Raw genomic sequence first — 16,858 nt, forward strand, 5'->3', positions numbered from 1 at the left:
CTCCATGGTTCTGGCCGGCAGTGTTTCACTCTATTAAACGCTGTCTGGGGGCATCATTTATTAACATGATCCATGAGATGGATGACGGGGGAGGGCGGAGGGGGAGGAAGGGAGAGGAGGGGCAGAGGGAGGCAGGGAGAGGAGAGGGGGAAGGGAGAGGAGAGGTGGGAGGTAATACTGGGCCGCCTGTCATCAGTGGTTAGTTCAGTAAGAGCATGGAGACATGAACCCCCAACGGGAGAGCAGCAGGCTTTTATCCACCTGCCCTGCACGTCCCCGCTCCCTGCCTACTGTTAGGTGAGCCTGGGAGAGGATCACCACTTCACCCCCACCTGACCTCTGGGTCTACGTTCATGGATAAGGGGAGAAAGACTGATGAGTAGACGCTATGGACACTGGGGATCCTGAAGATGACTTCCTTTATAATGGGCTTCTAGGGTTAGCCTGAAGAGGGCATGTAATGTCTGGAGTTTTAGTTATCGCCGCCAAAAGACTGTTTGTTACAGAGTGTCATTTTTATAGATGTTTGGCATAATGGACCACAGTCATTTGAGAGCCAACTCAACTTTACTGTTGGCTGTGAAAATACTGCAGCTCAGACTTTCTCTCACCCTCTCTCTCCCTCCCTCCCCACACCTCACAGCCCTGCATTCTCGAACACTTCAACAGACCTCCCTGTGTCTTATTGTAATAAAAACAGTTTAACAGCTCGGTCCTGTAGCTCCTTCCACTTTTTCATGTCAGCCGGTTACTTCCTGGGGTCTGGTTAGGTCCTGGGATCTGGTTAGGTCCTGGGATCTGGTTAGGTCCTGGGGTCTGGTTAGGTCCTGGGGTCTGGTTAGGTCCCATGGGGTCTGGTTAGGTCCTGGGGTCTGGTTACATCTGTCTGAAAAGCCCAGACATGTCATCAGGGTCGTCTCATTCAGTCTGACCTCCCGAGGTCCAGTAACACGCAAACACACTCACACACACCAGGCCATTATATAACACCATTCATACAGTTGGGCAAAAAAGTATTTAGTCAGCCACCAATTGTGCAAGTTCTCCCACTTAAAAATATGAGAGAGGCCTGTAATTTTCATCATAGGTACACTTCAACTATGACAGACAAAATGAGAAAACAAAATCCAGAAAATCACATTGTAGGATTTTTAATGAATTTATTTGCAAATTATGGTGGAAAATAAGTATTTGGTCAATAACAAAAGTTTATCTCAATACTTTGTTATATACCTTTCTTGGCAATGACAGAGGTCAAACGTTTTCTGTAAGTCTTCACAAGGTTTTCACACACTGTTGCTGGTATTTTGACCCATTCCTCCATGCAGATCTCCTCTAGAGCAGTGATGTTTTGGGGCTGTTGCTGGGCAACACAGACTTTCAACTCCCTCCAAAGATTTTCTATGGGGTTGAGATCTGGAGACTGGCTAGGCCACTCCAGGACCTTGAAATGCTTCTTACGAAGCCACTCCTTCGTTGCCCAGGCGGTGTGTTTGGGATCATTGTCATGCTGAAAGACCCAGCCACGTTTCATCTTCAATGCCCTTGCTGATGGAAGGAGGTTTTCACTCAAAATCTCACGATACATGGCCCCATTCATTCTTTCTTTGCTTTACATGGATCAGTCGTCCTGGTCCCTTTGCAGAAAAACAGCCCCAAAGCATTGGGTGGGGTTATATCCTTCCTGTTTGGCCCTGTCCGGGGGTGTCCTCGGAGTGGGCCACAGTGTCTCCTGACCCCTCCTGTCTCAGCCTCCAGTATTTATGCTGCAGTAGTTTATGTGTCGGGGGGATAGGGTCAGTTTGTTATATCTGGAGTACTTCTCCTGTCCTATTTGGTGTCCTGTGTGAATCTAAGTGTGCGTTCTCTAATTCTCTCCTTCTCTCTTTCTCTCTCTCGGAGGACCTGAGCCCTAGGACCATGCCCCAGGACTACCTGACATGATGACTCCTTGCTGTCCCCAGTCCACCTGGCCGTGCTGCTGCTCCAGTTTCAACTGACCTGAGCCCTAGGACCATGCCCCAGGAATACCTGACATGATGACTCCTTGCTGTCCCCAGTCCACCTGACCGTGCTGCTGCTCCAGTTTAAACTGTTCTGCCTTATTATTATTCGACCATGCTGGTCATTTATGAACATTTGAACATCTTGGCCATGTTCTGTTATAATCTCCACCCGGCACAGCCAGAAGAGGACTGGCCACCCCACATAGCCTGGTTCCTCTCTAGGTTTCTTCCTAGGTTTTGGCCTTTCTAGGGAGTTTTTCCTAGCCACCGTGCTTCTACACCTGCATTGCTTGCTGTTTTGGGGTTTTAGGCTGTGTTTCTGTACAGCACTTTGAGATATCAGCTGATGTACGAAGGGCTATATAAATACATTTGATTTGATTTGATTTGATTATGTTTCCACCCCCATGCTTCACAGTAGGTATGGTGTTCTTTGGATGCAACTCAGCATTCTTTGTCCTCCAAACACGACGAGTTTGGTTTCATCTGACCATATGACATTCTCCCAATCTTCTTCTGGATCATCCAAATGCTCTCTAGCAAACTTCAGACGGGCCTGGACATGTACTGGCTTAAGCAGGGGGACACGTCTGGCACTGCAGGATTTGAGTCCCTGGCTGCGTAGTGTGTTACTGATGGTAGGCTTTGTTACTTTTGTCCCAGCTCTCTGCAGGTCATTCACTAGGTCCCCCCGTGTGGTTCTGGGATTTTTGCTCACTGTCCTTGTGATCATTTCGACCCCACGGGGTGAGATCTTGCGTGGAGCCCCAGATCGAGGGAGATTATCAGTGGTCTTGTATGTCTTCCATTTCCTAATAATTGCTCCCACAGTTTGATTTGATTTCTTCAAACCAAGCTGCTTACCTATTGCAGATTCAGTCTTCCCAGCCTGGTGCAGGTCTACAATTTAGTTTCTGGTGTCCTTTGACAGCTCTTTGGTCTTGGCCATAGTGGAGTTTGGAGTGTGACTGTTTGAGGTTGTGGACAGGTGTCTTTTATACTGATAAGAAGTTCAAACAGGTGCAATTAATACAGATAACGAGTGCAGGACAGAGGAGCCTCTTAAAGAAGAAGTTACAGGTCTGTGAGAGACAGAAATCTTGCTTGTTTGTCGGTGACCAAATACTTATTTTCCACCATAATTTGCAAATAAATTCATAAAAAAATCCTACAATATGATTTTCTGTTTTTTTTCTTCTAATTTTGTCTGTCATATTTGAGGTGTACCTATGATGGAAATTATAGGCCTCTCTCATCTTTTTAAGTGGGAGAACTTACACAATTGGTGGCTGACTAAATACTTTTTTTTGCCCCACTGTATGTGCTTCCTTCTATAGCTGGGGGACACTCCAGGAGTGATAAGTATAATTTTTGTCCTAATCTGTTGTTGTCAAGTACTGTCTTTTTCCTAGCTAGGGCCAGCTAGTGCTGCCTGTCTTCCCAGTAACATACTTGGTGTGTGAACTGCTTTAAAAAATATTTAAAAATATCCTAGGCAAGTCAGTTAAGAACAAATTCTTATTTACAATGACGGCCTAACCCCCCCGGGCCAAACTCTCATGACGCTGGGACAATTGTGCACCGCCCTATGGGACTCTCGATCACGGCCGGTTGTGACACAGCCTGGGAACGAACCAGAGTCGGTAGTGACGCTTCTAGCATTGCAATGCAGTGCCTTAGACCACTGCACCACTAGGGAGGCCAGGTTATGAACTGACTGCTCATATCTTGCAGATGACTGTTGACACATCAACCAGGATTAAAGGTCAGGGCAATTACGTTTGACTTCGTCTTTACTAGAGGCTGTTCGCCTACTAATCTCACTGCAACCCCCCTCCAGGTCTCTAATTATTTTATTTTTCTGTCTCTCCTCCAACCCTAGCCACTCAGCCGCTACCCAGATGGTCATGCACTGTTGCAATCTTCGCTCTCTCTCTCCCACTACTCTCTCCTCTTCTATCCTATCATCTCCTTTCCTTCTCCCTCCTATCTCCTGTTTCTTCCTCTTCGTCCCTACTCTCCTCCCTTTCCGCATCCTATGACTCGCACTGTCCCCTTTCCTCCCGGGTCGGCTCAGCCCTCCCCTCCATCTCCGTCGCTGAGTGACTCATTGCGAGCTTACAGAACAGGGCTGCAGGCAACTGAGCGAAAATGGAGGAAAACTAAATTCCTTTCACTCTCCCCTCTCCATGTTTCTGCTGCTAAAGCCATTTTCATTCGCTCTAAATTTCAAGCTTCTGCCTTTAACCCTGGGAAACTATTTTCCACCTTCTCCTCCCTCCTTAATCGTCCACCATTGTCAACATCTTTGAAAAGAAGGTTGATGACATTCACTCCTCATTCACTCACCCACAACTACCCTACGCCTTGGTCTCTTTTTCCCTTCACTCTACAAATGAAATCCTGCGACCAGTGATGTCCGGCCACCCGACAACCTGCCAGCTCGCCCCCATCCCCTCCTCCCTTCTCCAGACCATTTCTGGAGACCTTCTCACTTCCCTCATCAACTCATCCTTGACCACAGGCTCCTTCCCCTCTGACTTCCAAATGGCCAGAGTCGCTCCCCTCGTCAAGAAATCAACACTCGACCCTTCTGATGTCAAAAACTACAGACCGGTATCCCTTCTTTCTTTACTTTCCAAAACACTTGCGCACCGCACCCTGTTTCCGATCAACTTTCTCGTTATCTCTTATACAACGATCTTCTTGACCCTAACCAGTCGGCCTTCAAGAGGGGTCACTCAAATGAGACCGCTCTTCTCTGTGTCATGGAGGCTCTCTACACTGCCAGAACTGACTCTCTCTCCTCTGTGTCACGGAGGCTCTCTGCACTGCCAGAGCTGATTCTCTCTCCTCTGTGTCACGGAGGCTGTCCTCACTGCCAACGCTGACCCTCTCTTCTCTGTGTCACGGAGGCTCTCTGCACTGCCAGAGCTGATTCTCTCTCCTCTGTGTCACGGAGGCTGTCCTCACTGCCAACGCTGACCCTCTCTCCTCTGTGTCACGGAGGCTCTCTCTCCTCTGTGTCACGGAGGCTCTCTGCACTGCCAGAGCTGATTCTCTCTTCTCTGTGTCACGGAGGCTGTCCTCACTGCCAGAGCTGATTCTCTCTCCTCTGTGTCACGGAGGCTCTCTGCACTGCCAGAGCTGATTCTCTCTCCTCTGTGTCACGGAGGCTGTCCTCACTGCCAACGCTGACCCTCTCTTCTCTGTTCTAATCCTCCTGAATCTCTCCGCTGCCTTCAACATCATGAACCAACAGATCCTCCTCTCCATCCTTTCCAGATTGCATCCTATCTGACATGCTGCTCCTATCAGGTGACATGTAGAGGATTGGTGTCTGCAACACGTACTCTCACTACTGGTGTCCCTCTGGGCTTGGTTATAAGCCCTCTCATCTTGTCTCCATACACTCGGCTCGGTCATATCCTCACATCATCTCTCCTATCACTGTAATGACGCTCAACTACTTTTTTCCTTGTCCTCTTCTGACACCCAGGTTGCAACACACACTCTGCGTGCCTGGCAGATATCTCAGCTTGGATGTCAGCCCACCACCTCAAGCTCAACCTTGACGGAGATGCTCTTCCTCCCGGGGAAGGCCTGCCCGCTCCATCACGGTTGACAACTCCACTGTGTTCCCCTCCCAAAGTGCAAAGAACCTTGCCGTGACCCTGGACACCACCCACCGACCATCAAAGCAGTGACTCGCTTCTGCAGGTTCATGCTCTACAACATCCGTAGAGTACGACCCTACCTCACAGCGGCGCAGGTCCTAATCCAGGCACTTGTCATCTCCCATCTGGACTACTGCAACTCACTGTTTGCTTGGCTCCCCGCTTGTGCCATCAAACCCCTGCAACTTATCTAGAATGCTGCGGTCCACCTGGTATTCAACCTTTCCAAATTCTCCCATGTCCCCCCGCTGTTCTGCACACTCCACTGGATTACGGTCAAAGCTTGCATCCACTACAAGACCATGGTACTTGCCTACAGAACAGCAACAAAAACTGCCTCCCTACCTTCAGGCTATGCTCAAACCCTACACCCCAATCCGAGCACTCCGTTCTGCCACCTCTGGTATCTTGGCCCTCCCACCCCTATGGGAGGGAAGCTCCCACTCAGCCCAATTCAAGCTCATCTCTATCCTGGAAACCCAATGGTGGAACCAGCTTCACTCTGAAACAGGGACAGTAGAGTCCCTGTACCTCTTCCGAAAACATCTTAAACCCTACCTCTTGCTCTGACTTTGCTGATAGCTACCTTATTGAGGAACAATTGACTTACTATGACTGTGATATGGGGTTGTCCCACCTTGCTATCTTAAGATGAATGCACTAACTGTAAGTTGTTCTGGATAAGAGCATCTGTTAAATGACTCAAATGTAAATGTGAGGAAAGTGAGCCACAGCGGACACACCTCTGTGGTCAACCCAGGGCAGAGCAGCTGCTCTCAATGATGGGAGGCCAAGGGCTTTGGCCCTGAACGCTTTGGCCTTGGCCTACTGTAATTATCACTCAGCTGGGAGGAGGGAAGTAGGGAAGGAGGGAAGGAGGGAGGAGCTGGAGGTGAAAAGTCATGGGGTGCGGTAAGAGGAGATATAAGTACTCTGTAGAGATAGTACTGCAGTTAATAAATAAAAAAAATGTAACCTTTATTTTTTCAGGGAGTCATGCTGAGACCAAGGTCGCTCTTTACAGACAAACCCTGAATTACAGAAATTACAGAAAATAAAAACTTAAAAATACAAAATGCAAGCAGAAAGGAAGAAAAACACAGTTATTCATCAGTAATAGTTGTACAGTACCAGTCAAATGATTGAACACAGCTACTAATTTCAGGGTTTTTCTTTATTTTTACTATTTTCTACATTGCAGAATAATTAGTGAAGACATCAAAACTATGAAATAACACATGGAATCATGTAGTAACCAAAAAAAGTGTTAAACAAATTATGTATTTTATATTTGAGATTCTTCAAAGTAGCCACCCTTTGCACACTCTTGGCATTATCTCAACCAGCTTCATGAGGTAGTCACCTGGAATGCATTTCAATTAACAGGTGTGCCTTGTTAAAAATTAATTTGTTGGATTTCTTTCCATCTTAATGCGTTTGAGCCAATCAGTTGTGTTATGACAAGGTAGGGTGATATACAGAAGATAGCCCTATTTGGTAAAATACCAAGTCCATATTATGGCAAGAACAGCTCAAAAAAGCAAAGAGAAATTACAGTCCATCATTACCATCAAGAACTTTGAAAGTTTCTTCAAGTGCGGTCGCAAAAAACATAAAGTGCTATGATGAAACTGTCTCTCATGAGGACTGCCACAGGAAATGAAGACTATGCTGTAGAGGATAAGTTCTTTAGAGGTCCCAGCCTAAGAAATTGCAGCCCAAGTAAATGGTTCACAGAGTTCAAGTAACAGACACATCTCAAAATCAACTGTTCAGAGGAGACTGCATGAATGAGGCCTTCATGGTCGAAAACAATACTGAAGGACACCAATAATAAGTAGAGACTTTCTTGGGCCAAGAAACATGAGCAATGGACATTAGACCGGTGGAAATCTGTCATTTGGTCTGATGAGTCTAAATTTGAGATTTTTGGATCCATTTTGGTCTTTGTGAGACGCAGAGTAGGTGAACAGATGATCTCTGCATGTGTGGTTCCCACCGTGAAGCATGGAGGAGGTGTGATGGTGTAGGGGTAATTTGCGGGTGACACTGCGGGTGACACTGTCAGTGATTTATTTAGAATTCAAGGCACAGCATTCTGCAGCGATACGCCATCCTATCTGGTTTGCACTTAGTGGGACTATCATTTGATTTCAACAGGACAATGACCCAAAACACACCTCTAGGCTGTCTAGGGGCTATTTGAAAAAGAAGGAGAGTTATGGAGTGCTGCATCAGATGACCTGGCCTCCACAATCACCCGACCTTAACCCAATTGAGATGGTTTGTGATGAGTTGGACCGCAGAGTGAAGGAAAAGCAGCAAACAAGCGCTCAGCATATGTGGGAACTCCTTCAAGACTGTTGGAAAAGCATTCCAGGTGAAACCTGGTTGAGAGAATACCAAGAGTGTGCAAAGCTGTCATCAAGGCAATTTATTTTTTATTTATTTTACCTTTATTTAACCAGGTAGGCAAGTTGAGAACAAGTTCTCATTTACAATTGTGACCTGGCCAAGATAAAGCAAAGCAGTTCGACAGATACAACAACACAGAGTTACACATGGAGTAAAACAAACATACAGTCAATAATAAAGTATAAACAAGTCTATATACAATGTGAGCAAATGAGGTGAGAAGGGAGGTAAAGGCAAAAAAGGCCTTGGTGGCAAGGTAAATACAATATAGCAAGTAAAACACTGGAATGGTAGTTTTGCAATGGAAGAATGTGCAAAGTAGAAATAAAAATAATGGGGTGCAAAGGAGCAAAATAAATAAATTAATTAAATACAGTTGGGAAAGCGGTAGTTGATAGGGCTAAATTATAGGTGGGCTATGTACAGGTGCAGTAATCTGTGAGCTGCTCTGACAGTTGGTGCTTAAAGCTAGTGAGGGAGATAAGTGTTTCCAGTTTCAGAGATTTTTGTAGTTCGTTCCAGTCATTGGCAGCAGAGAACTGGAAAGAGAGGCGGCCAAAGAAAGAATTGGGTTTGGGGGTGACTAGAGAGATATACCTGCTGGAGCGTGTGCTACAGGTGGGAGATGCTATGGTGACCAGCGAGCTGAGATAAGGGGGGACTTTACCTAGCAGGGTCTTGTAGAAGACATGGAGCCAGTGGGTTTGGCGACGAGTATGAAGTGAGGGCCAGCCAACGAGAGCGTACAGGTCGCAATGGTGGGTAGTATATGGGGCTTTGGTGACAAAACGGATTGCACTGTGATAGACTGCATCCAATTTGTTGAGTAGGGTATTGGAGGCTATTTTGTAAATTACATCGCCAAAGTCGAGGATTGGTAGGATGGTCAGTTTTACAAGGGTATGTTTGGCAGCATGAGTGAAGGATGCTTTGTTGCGAAATAGGAAGCCAATTCTAGATTTAACTTTGGATTGGAGATGTTTGATATGGGTCTGGAAGGAGAGTTTACAGTCTAACCAGACACCTAAGTATTTGTAGTTGTCCACGTATTCTAAGTCAGAGCCGTCCAGAGTAGTGATGTTGGACAGGCGGGTAGGTGCAGGTAGCGATCGGTTGAAGAGCATGCATTTAGTTTTACTTGTATTTAAGAGCAATTGGAGGCCACGGAAGGAGAGTTGTATGGCATTGAAGCTTGCCTGGAGGGTTGTTAACACAGTGTCCAAAGAAGGGCCGGAAGTATACAGAATGGTGTCGTCTGCGTAGAGGTGGATCAGAGACTCACCAGCAGCAAGAGCGACCTCATTGATGTATACAGAGAAGAGAGTCGGTCCAAGAATTGAACCCTGTGGCACCCCCATAGAGACTGCCAGAGGTCCGGACAACAGACCCTCCGATTTGACACACTGAACTCTATCAGAGAAGTAGTTGGTGAACCAGGCGAGGCAATCATTTGAGAAACCAAGGCTGTTGAGTCTGCCGATGAGGATGTGGTGATTGACAGAGTCGAAAGCCTTGGCCAGATCAATGAATACGGCTGCACAGTAATGTTTCTTATCGATGGCGGTTAAGATATCGTTTAGGACCTTGAGCGTGGCTGAGGTGCACCCATGACCAGCTCTGAAACCAGATTGCATAGCAGAGAAGGTATGGTGAGATTCAAAATGGTCGGTAATCTGTTTGTTGACTTGGCTTTCGAAGACCTTAGAAAGGCATGGTAGGATAGATATAGGTCTGTAGCAGTTTGGGTCAAGAGTGTCCCCCCCTTTGAAGAGGGGGATGACCGCAGCTGCTTTCCAATCTTTGGGAATCTCAGACGACACGAAAGAGAGGTTGAACAGGCTAGTAATTGGGGTGGCAACAATTTCGGCAGATAATTTTAGAAAGAAAGGGTCCAGATTGTCTAGCCCGGCTGATTTGTAGGGGTCCAGATTTTGCAGCTCTTTCAGAACATCAGCTGAATGGATTTGGGAGAAGGAGAAATGGGGAAGGCTTGGGCGAGTTGCTGTTGGGGGTGCAGTGCTGTTGACAGGGGTAGGAGTAGCCAGGTGGAAAGCATGGCCAGCAGTAGAAAAATGCTTATTGAAATTTTCAATTATGGTGGATTTATCAGTGGTGACAGTGTTTCCTATCTTCAGTGCAGTGGGCAGCTGGGAGGAGGTGTTCTTATTCTCCATGGACTTTACAGTGTCCCAGAACTTTTTTGAGTTAGTGTTGCAAGAAGCAAATTTCTGCTTGAAAAAGCTAGCCTTGGCTTTTCTAACTGCCTGTGTATAATGGTTTCTAGCTTCCCTGAACAGCTGCATATCACGGGGGCTGTTCGATGCTAATGCAGAACGCCATAGGATGTTTTTGTGTTGGTTAAGGGCAGTCAGGTCTGGGGAGAACCAAGGGCTATATCTGTTCCTGGTTCTAAATTTCTTGAATGGGGCATGTTTATTTAAGATGGTTAGGAAGGCATTTTTAAAAAATATCCAGGCATCCTCTACTGACGGGATGAGGTCAATATCCTTCCAGGATACCCCGGCCAGGTCGATTAGAAAGGCCTGCTCGCTGAAGTGTTTCAGGGAGCGTTTTACAGTGATGAGAGGAGGTCGTTTGACCGCTGACCCATTACGGATGCAGGCAATGAGGCAGTGATCGCTGAGATCTTGGTTGAAGACAGCAGAGGTGTATTTAGAGGGGAAGTTGGTTAGGATGATATCTATGAGGGTGCCCATGTTTAAGGCTTTGGGGAGGTACCTGGTAGGTTCATTGATAATTTGTGTGAGATTGAGGGCATCAAGTTTAGATTGTAGGATGGCTGGGGTGTTAAGCATGTTCCAGTTTAGGTCGCCTAGCAGCACGAGCTCTGAAGATAGATGGGGGGCAATCAGTTCACATATGGTGTCCAGAGCACAGCTGGGGGCAGAGGGTGGTCTATAGCAGGCGGCAACGGTGAGAGACTTGTTTTTAGAGAGGTGGATTTTTAAAAGTAGAAGTTCAAATTGTTTGGGTACAGACCTGGATAGTAGGACAGAACTCTGCAGGCTATCTTTGCAGTAGATTGCAACACCGCCCCCTTTGGCAGTTCTATCTTGTCTGAAAATGTTGTAGTTTGGAATTAAAATGTCTGAATTTTTGGTGGTCTTCCTAAGCCAGGATTCAGACACAGCTAGAACATCCGGGTTGGCAGAGTGTGCTAAAGCAGTGAATAGAACAAACTTAGGGAGAAGGCTTCTAATGTTAACATGCATGAAACCAAGGCTATTACGGTTACAGAAGTCGTCAAAAGAGAGCGCCTGGGGAATAGGAGTGGAGCTAGGCACTGCAGGGCCTGGATTCACCTCTACATCGCCAGAGGAACATAGGAGGAGTAGAATAAGGGTGCGACTAAAAGCAATAAGAATTGGTCGTCTAGAACGTCTGGAACAGAGAATAAAAGGAGGTTTCTGGGGGCGATAAAATAGCATCAAGGTATAATGTACAGACAAAGGTAAGGTAGGATGTGAATACAGTGGAGGTAAACCTAGGTATTGAGTGATGAAGAGAGAGATATTGTCTCTAGAAACATCATTGAAACCAGGAGATGTGATTGCATGTGTGGGTGGTGGAACTAATAGGTTTGATAAGGTATAGTGAGCAGGACTAGAGGCTCTACAGTGAAATAAGCCAATAAACACTAACCAGAACAGCAATGGACAAGACATATTGACATTAAGGAGAGGCATGCTTAGTCGAGTGATCAAAAGGGTCCAGTGAGTGGAGAGGTTGGTTGAGGGTCACGGCGATTTAGACAGCTAGCCAAGCCAACCGGTAGCAAGCTAGCATAGGATGGAGTCAGTTGTTAGCCACCTCTTGCGTTCGGTCAGTAGATTAGTGGGGTTCCGTGAGGTAGAGGGGATTAATCCAAATCACACAACAACAACAAAAATAAGAACAATAGATATAGTTATAGAGGCCCGAGAAGAAAACATAATAATAATAAAAATAAATAAATTGTCCGATTGTCTATTCAGATAGCAGCCGGTAAGACAGCTAACGGTTAGCGGGCCGCAGATGGGCGTTCAGGTAACGTCGCGACAGAGGAGCCAGCCGGATCTCCTTCAGGTAGATAACGTCGGCAGTCCAGTTGTGAAGGCCCGGTGGGGCTCCGCGTAGGCAGTGAAACGGGTCCGGATAGGTGACTGCAGCCCAGGAGTGAATGATGGAACTCAGGAGTGATTGACGGAGCTGGCTAGCACCGGAACAATCGATGTTTGCTCCGGAATCGACGAAAGCCGACTGTCACACGGATAGCAGCTAGCTAGCTGTGAGATCCGGGTATGAATGTCCAGAGAGCAGTTGAAATCCAGGGACATGGAGAGAAAAATTGGTCCGGTATGTTCCGTTCCGAGCCGCGCTGCGCCGTACAAAACTGGCGATAGATTTTCGAGCTAAAGGATAGCTGATGACCACAAACCGTGGTTAGCTGAATACTAACGATTTGCCAGTAAAGAAGCTAACTAGCTTCTGATTAGCTTCTGGATTAGCTTCTGGGCTAGCTCCTGGCTAGCTTCTGGCTAGTTTCTGGCTAGCTTCTTGGAGTTTCTGGCTAGCTTCTTGGAGGATTACAGATCTGAGGTAAATAATAATTTTTTATAAATATAAATTGGTGAGGCTGGTTGCAGGAGAGTGTTTAGAAGATGAGTTGATGGAAAATAAAAATAAAATGTATGTGAAAAAAGTTGTAAATATATATATATAAATATATATACAGGACACGACAAGACGAGGACAAAAGACGTCTGAACTGCTATGCGATCTTGGAGGGGGTGGCTACTTTGAATAATATAAAATATAAAATACAAACTTTTGACTGGTATTGTACATAGCACGTGTCTCTTCTCATTTGCCAAACCGTTGATACATAGAAACGTTGGTCTTAACAGTGCACAGGTAGTCTCCTTTCTATAATTCGGTATACCCTGCATCTTTTATATCTGTTGGGTGTGTGTACTACAGCAACTGCAAATGTGAAAAAGAATGAGTCAAGAGTGAAGGGTCATTTATAGGAGTGGAGGAGAGTGATAGTGTCCTATTGTCCCAGACAAAGTTAGAGATAGAAGGCAAAGATATAAAAAGACTGAGCGATGAGGCACAAGTGTAGGAGAGGTAGAAAGAGATGAATAAAGACAGATCATGCGATTGCGAGTGACTTACAATGTGCTTTCACAGCATATATGTTTGTGTGTGTGTGTGTGTGTGTGTGTGTGTGTGTGTGTGTGTGTGTGTGTGTGTGTGTGTGTGTGTGTGTGTGTGTGTGTGTGTGTGTGTGTGGGTGTGTGTGTGTCTGTGTGTGTGTGTGTGTGTGTGTGTGTGTGTGTGTGTGTGTGTGTGTGTGTGTGTGTGTGTGTGTGTGTGTGTGTGTGTGTGTGTGTGTGTTATTGCAAATCCAGACGTATGTGTATGTAAGGTAAAAATGACCCAGATGTATTGGTACTGTAGTGGGATCTGTCCTGTCCTTCCAGTGACACAATGAGTACTATAATTTATACTATTTCCAGTTAATCTAGACACACAGACTCATAACTGTATCTATGAAGTGTCCCCCTCACCCTACCAGCCCTCCCTGCTCCCTCCTCCTCCTTCCCTCCTCGTCTTCCCCATCTTTTCCTCACATTAGAACGAGCTCTGCATTCTCCTCGGCTCTGCATGAGTCATGACATTAATTGAAATACATTTGCATTGCAGGCATGCACATATTATAATGGTATTTTTCATTGCCAGGTTCCACAGAGAATAGAATGCATCACAACCTGTCTCGCTTACAGTGAAATTGGTGTATGCTGATAATGCTACCACATGTCTGTGCTTTGTAGCACCTACACGAAAGGGAATACATTCTGAAATAAACCGCTCACGGTCATGAAAGCATATCCGTTCTGCTCTTGAAAACTGCTCTTGTTTACACATACAGTATTCATAGATTATGATTTTAAGAAGTCGCTCTGGATAAGAGCGTCTACTATATGACTGAAATGTAAATGTGTAATGTGTCACGTTCTGACCTTAGTTCTTTTATTATGTCTTTGTTTTAGGTTGGTCAGGGCGTGAGTTGGGTGGGTTGTCTATGTTCCGTTTTCTATGTTGTGTTTGCGTTTGGCCTGGTATGGTTCTCAATCAGAGGCAGGTGTCGTTAGTTGTCTCTGATTGAGAATCATACTTAGGTAGCCTTTTCCCACTTGTGTTTCGTGGGTGTTTATTTTCTGTTCTGTGTTTTATTTCACCGTTCAGGATTATTCGTTTGTCGTTTTATTGTTTTTGTTTCAGTGTTCACTATTCGTATTAAAAATCAAGATGAACACTTACCACGCTGCGCTTCGGTCCTCTCCTTCATACGACGACCGTTACATAATGCTTCTACTCTTTTTAGTTGCAGAAAAATAGACATTGGGAAAGAGCACAGTTAGTCAAGCCAAATGCCTTACAGGGACTCTTCTTACATTAACCACAGAGTCAATCAATGTTTAACTGACTTTCTGTTAATTGTAGTTTGTGGGAGAAAATGGCCAACTTAAACATCATTGAGTGGTTCCCTAATGGTGGATCTGTGAACAGTGGAATGATGGCTCTAATTGAATTATTCCACAGTAAGAGAAACAGTGAAATAGACTCGTTCAGAGACAGGCGGAGTTGTTAAAAGCAGGGTGAGGAAGGGAAAGGAAACCAATTAAACCACAACAAAAGAAATCAACTGACCGAAGCAAGTGACAAAATAGGATAATTGGATATTAGATAAGAAAAGCAAGGCTTGTATCTAAAATAGGATAATTATATATAGAAAAGCAAGGCTTGTACCCAATTTAGTGGAGGATGAAAGAAACTATGAGAACTGCCAGGTGGTGAAATCCAGAGCCTTACTGGCATCATAACTATTCAGAAGTTTGATAGGATTGTATGCCTCAATGTACTATTTTAGTGCTGCATTCAGCCTTTCTGGCTGTGCTTGTGAAGTACTACCAGCGCTAGGTGACTCCGTGTCAATATAAACCACCCAAAGTTTGGGTTAGCCAGACTACCTTTGACTTGCCTGAATTCCTGCATGCTCTCTAGAGTATGACATGTAATAGTTCTCTTCTAAAATCAGAAACCCTAACAACTTTACTATCTTTCATTTTGAAGGCAGGCAGTACTTATTCAGACTGACAGGGCAGATAAAACTTTGAGTCTGAGGCGATACGTGTTGTTCAGCCCTTTCACATTGCTGATTAGTCATTGTCCTGCTGGTGAGGTGGGTTGTGTTGTCTTGGTGGTATTATACTGTGGTGGGCTGTGTGTGTGTGTGTGTTGTCTAGGTGATATTATACTGTGGTGGACTGTGTGTGTGTTGTCTTGGTGATATTATACTGTGGTGGGCTGTGTGTGTGTTGTCTTGGTGATATTATACTGTGGTGGGCTGTGTGTGTGTTGTCTTGGTGATATTATACTGTTGTGGGCTGTGTGTGTGTTGTCTTGGTGATATTATACTGTGGTGGGCTGTGTGTGTGTTGTCTTGGTGATATTATACTGTGGTGGGCTGTGTGTGTGTTGTCTTGGTGATATTATACTGTGGTGGGCTGTGTGTGTGTTGTCTTGGTGATATTATACTGTAGTGGGCTGTGTGTGTGTTGTCTTGGTGATATTATACTGTGGTGGGCTGTGTGTGTGTTGTCTTGGTGATATTATACTATGGTGGGCTGTGTGTGTGTTGTCTTGGTGATATTATACTGTGGTGGGCTGTGTGTGTGTGTGTTGTCTTGGTGATATTATACTGTGGTGGGCTGTGTGTGTTGTCTTTGTGATATTATACTGTGGTGGGCTGTGTGTGTGTGTGTGTGTTGTCTTGGTGATATTATACTGTGTTGGGCTGTGGGTGTGTTGTCTTGGTGATATTATACTGTGGTGGGCTGTGTGTGTGTTGTCTTGGTGATATTATAATGTGGTGGGCTGTGTGTGTTGTCTTGGCAATATTATACTGTTGATGGGCTGTGTGTGTGTTGTCTTGGCGATATTATACTGTGGTGGGTTGTGTGTGTGTATGTTGTTTCAGTTACATCATCTTTGTTTGCTTTCACATTAAGCGCTAAAGGGGGTTTGGTCTGTTTGTTGACTACAGCACCGCCAGTTTCCACGAGTGTCGACAGAGGTGTGCTTTGATGAACAGTTCATTAGACCACGTTGCAAAATGTAAGCGCTTCTCATTATGGTAATAATAGACTAGAATGTAACACAGGAGACATACACACAGGGATGTCCAGGTTTGTATAAACCATGTATGTTCTACACCCACATTCTACGAACACCCAACAGGGCCATCACCCAACAGTGTTGCTAATTGGATGGAGGGGGTTGTTTGTTTCCCATCCATCAACAGTGTGTGCATGTGTGTAGTAAAATGGAGGTACTCTTCTTCAATGTGTTATAATGGCTTACAGTACAGGGTGGATGAGGTAAGGGAAAGAAAAGGTTTGTAGACTAGAGCTTGTACAGTTAACAGCGGGCTGGGGAAAGACCTCTCTCAAGGAGGAAGAACCATAAGCTGTATAGAACACAACAGAGGATATTAATTACTATTATTGTCAGGTTGTCCACTACTGGTATAGAAGTCAGGGGCAGGAGAGCAGAGAGTTGTGATCAGGAGCACACTTTATTTGACAGAAGCAACAAATGACGGACGAAACTGCGTCTAAAACCTCCAGCCAATGGCAAAAGTGAAAAGCTCGACAACAGTCACAATAATGCAAATGTTTAACAATTAAACAT

This window comes from Oncorhynchus mykiss, chromosome 27 (genome assembly GCF_057628025.1).
Source record: "Oncorhynchus mykiss isolate SJ-2025 chromosome 27, ASM5762802v1, whole genome shotgun sequence".
Lineage (NCBI taxonomy): Eukaryota > Metazoa > Chordata > Actinopteri > Salmoniformes > Salmonidae > Oncorhynchus > Oncorhynchus mykiss.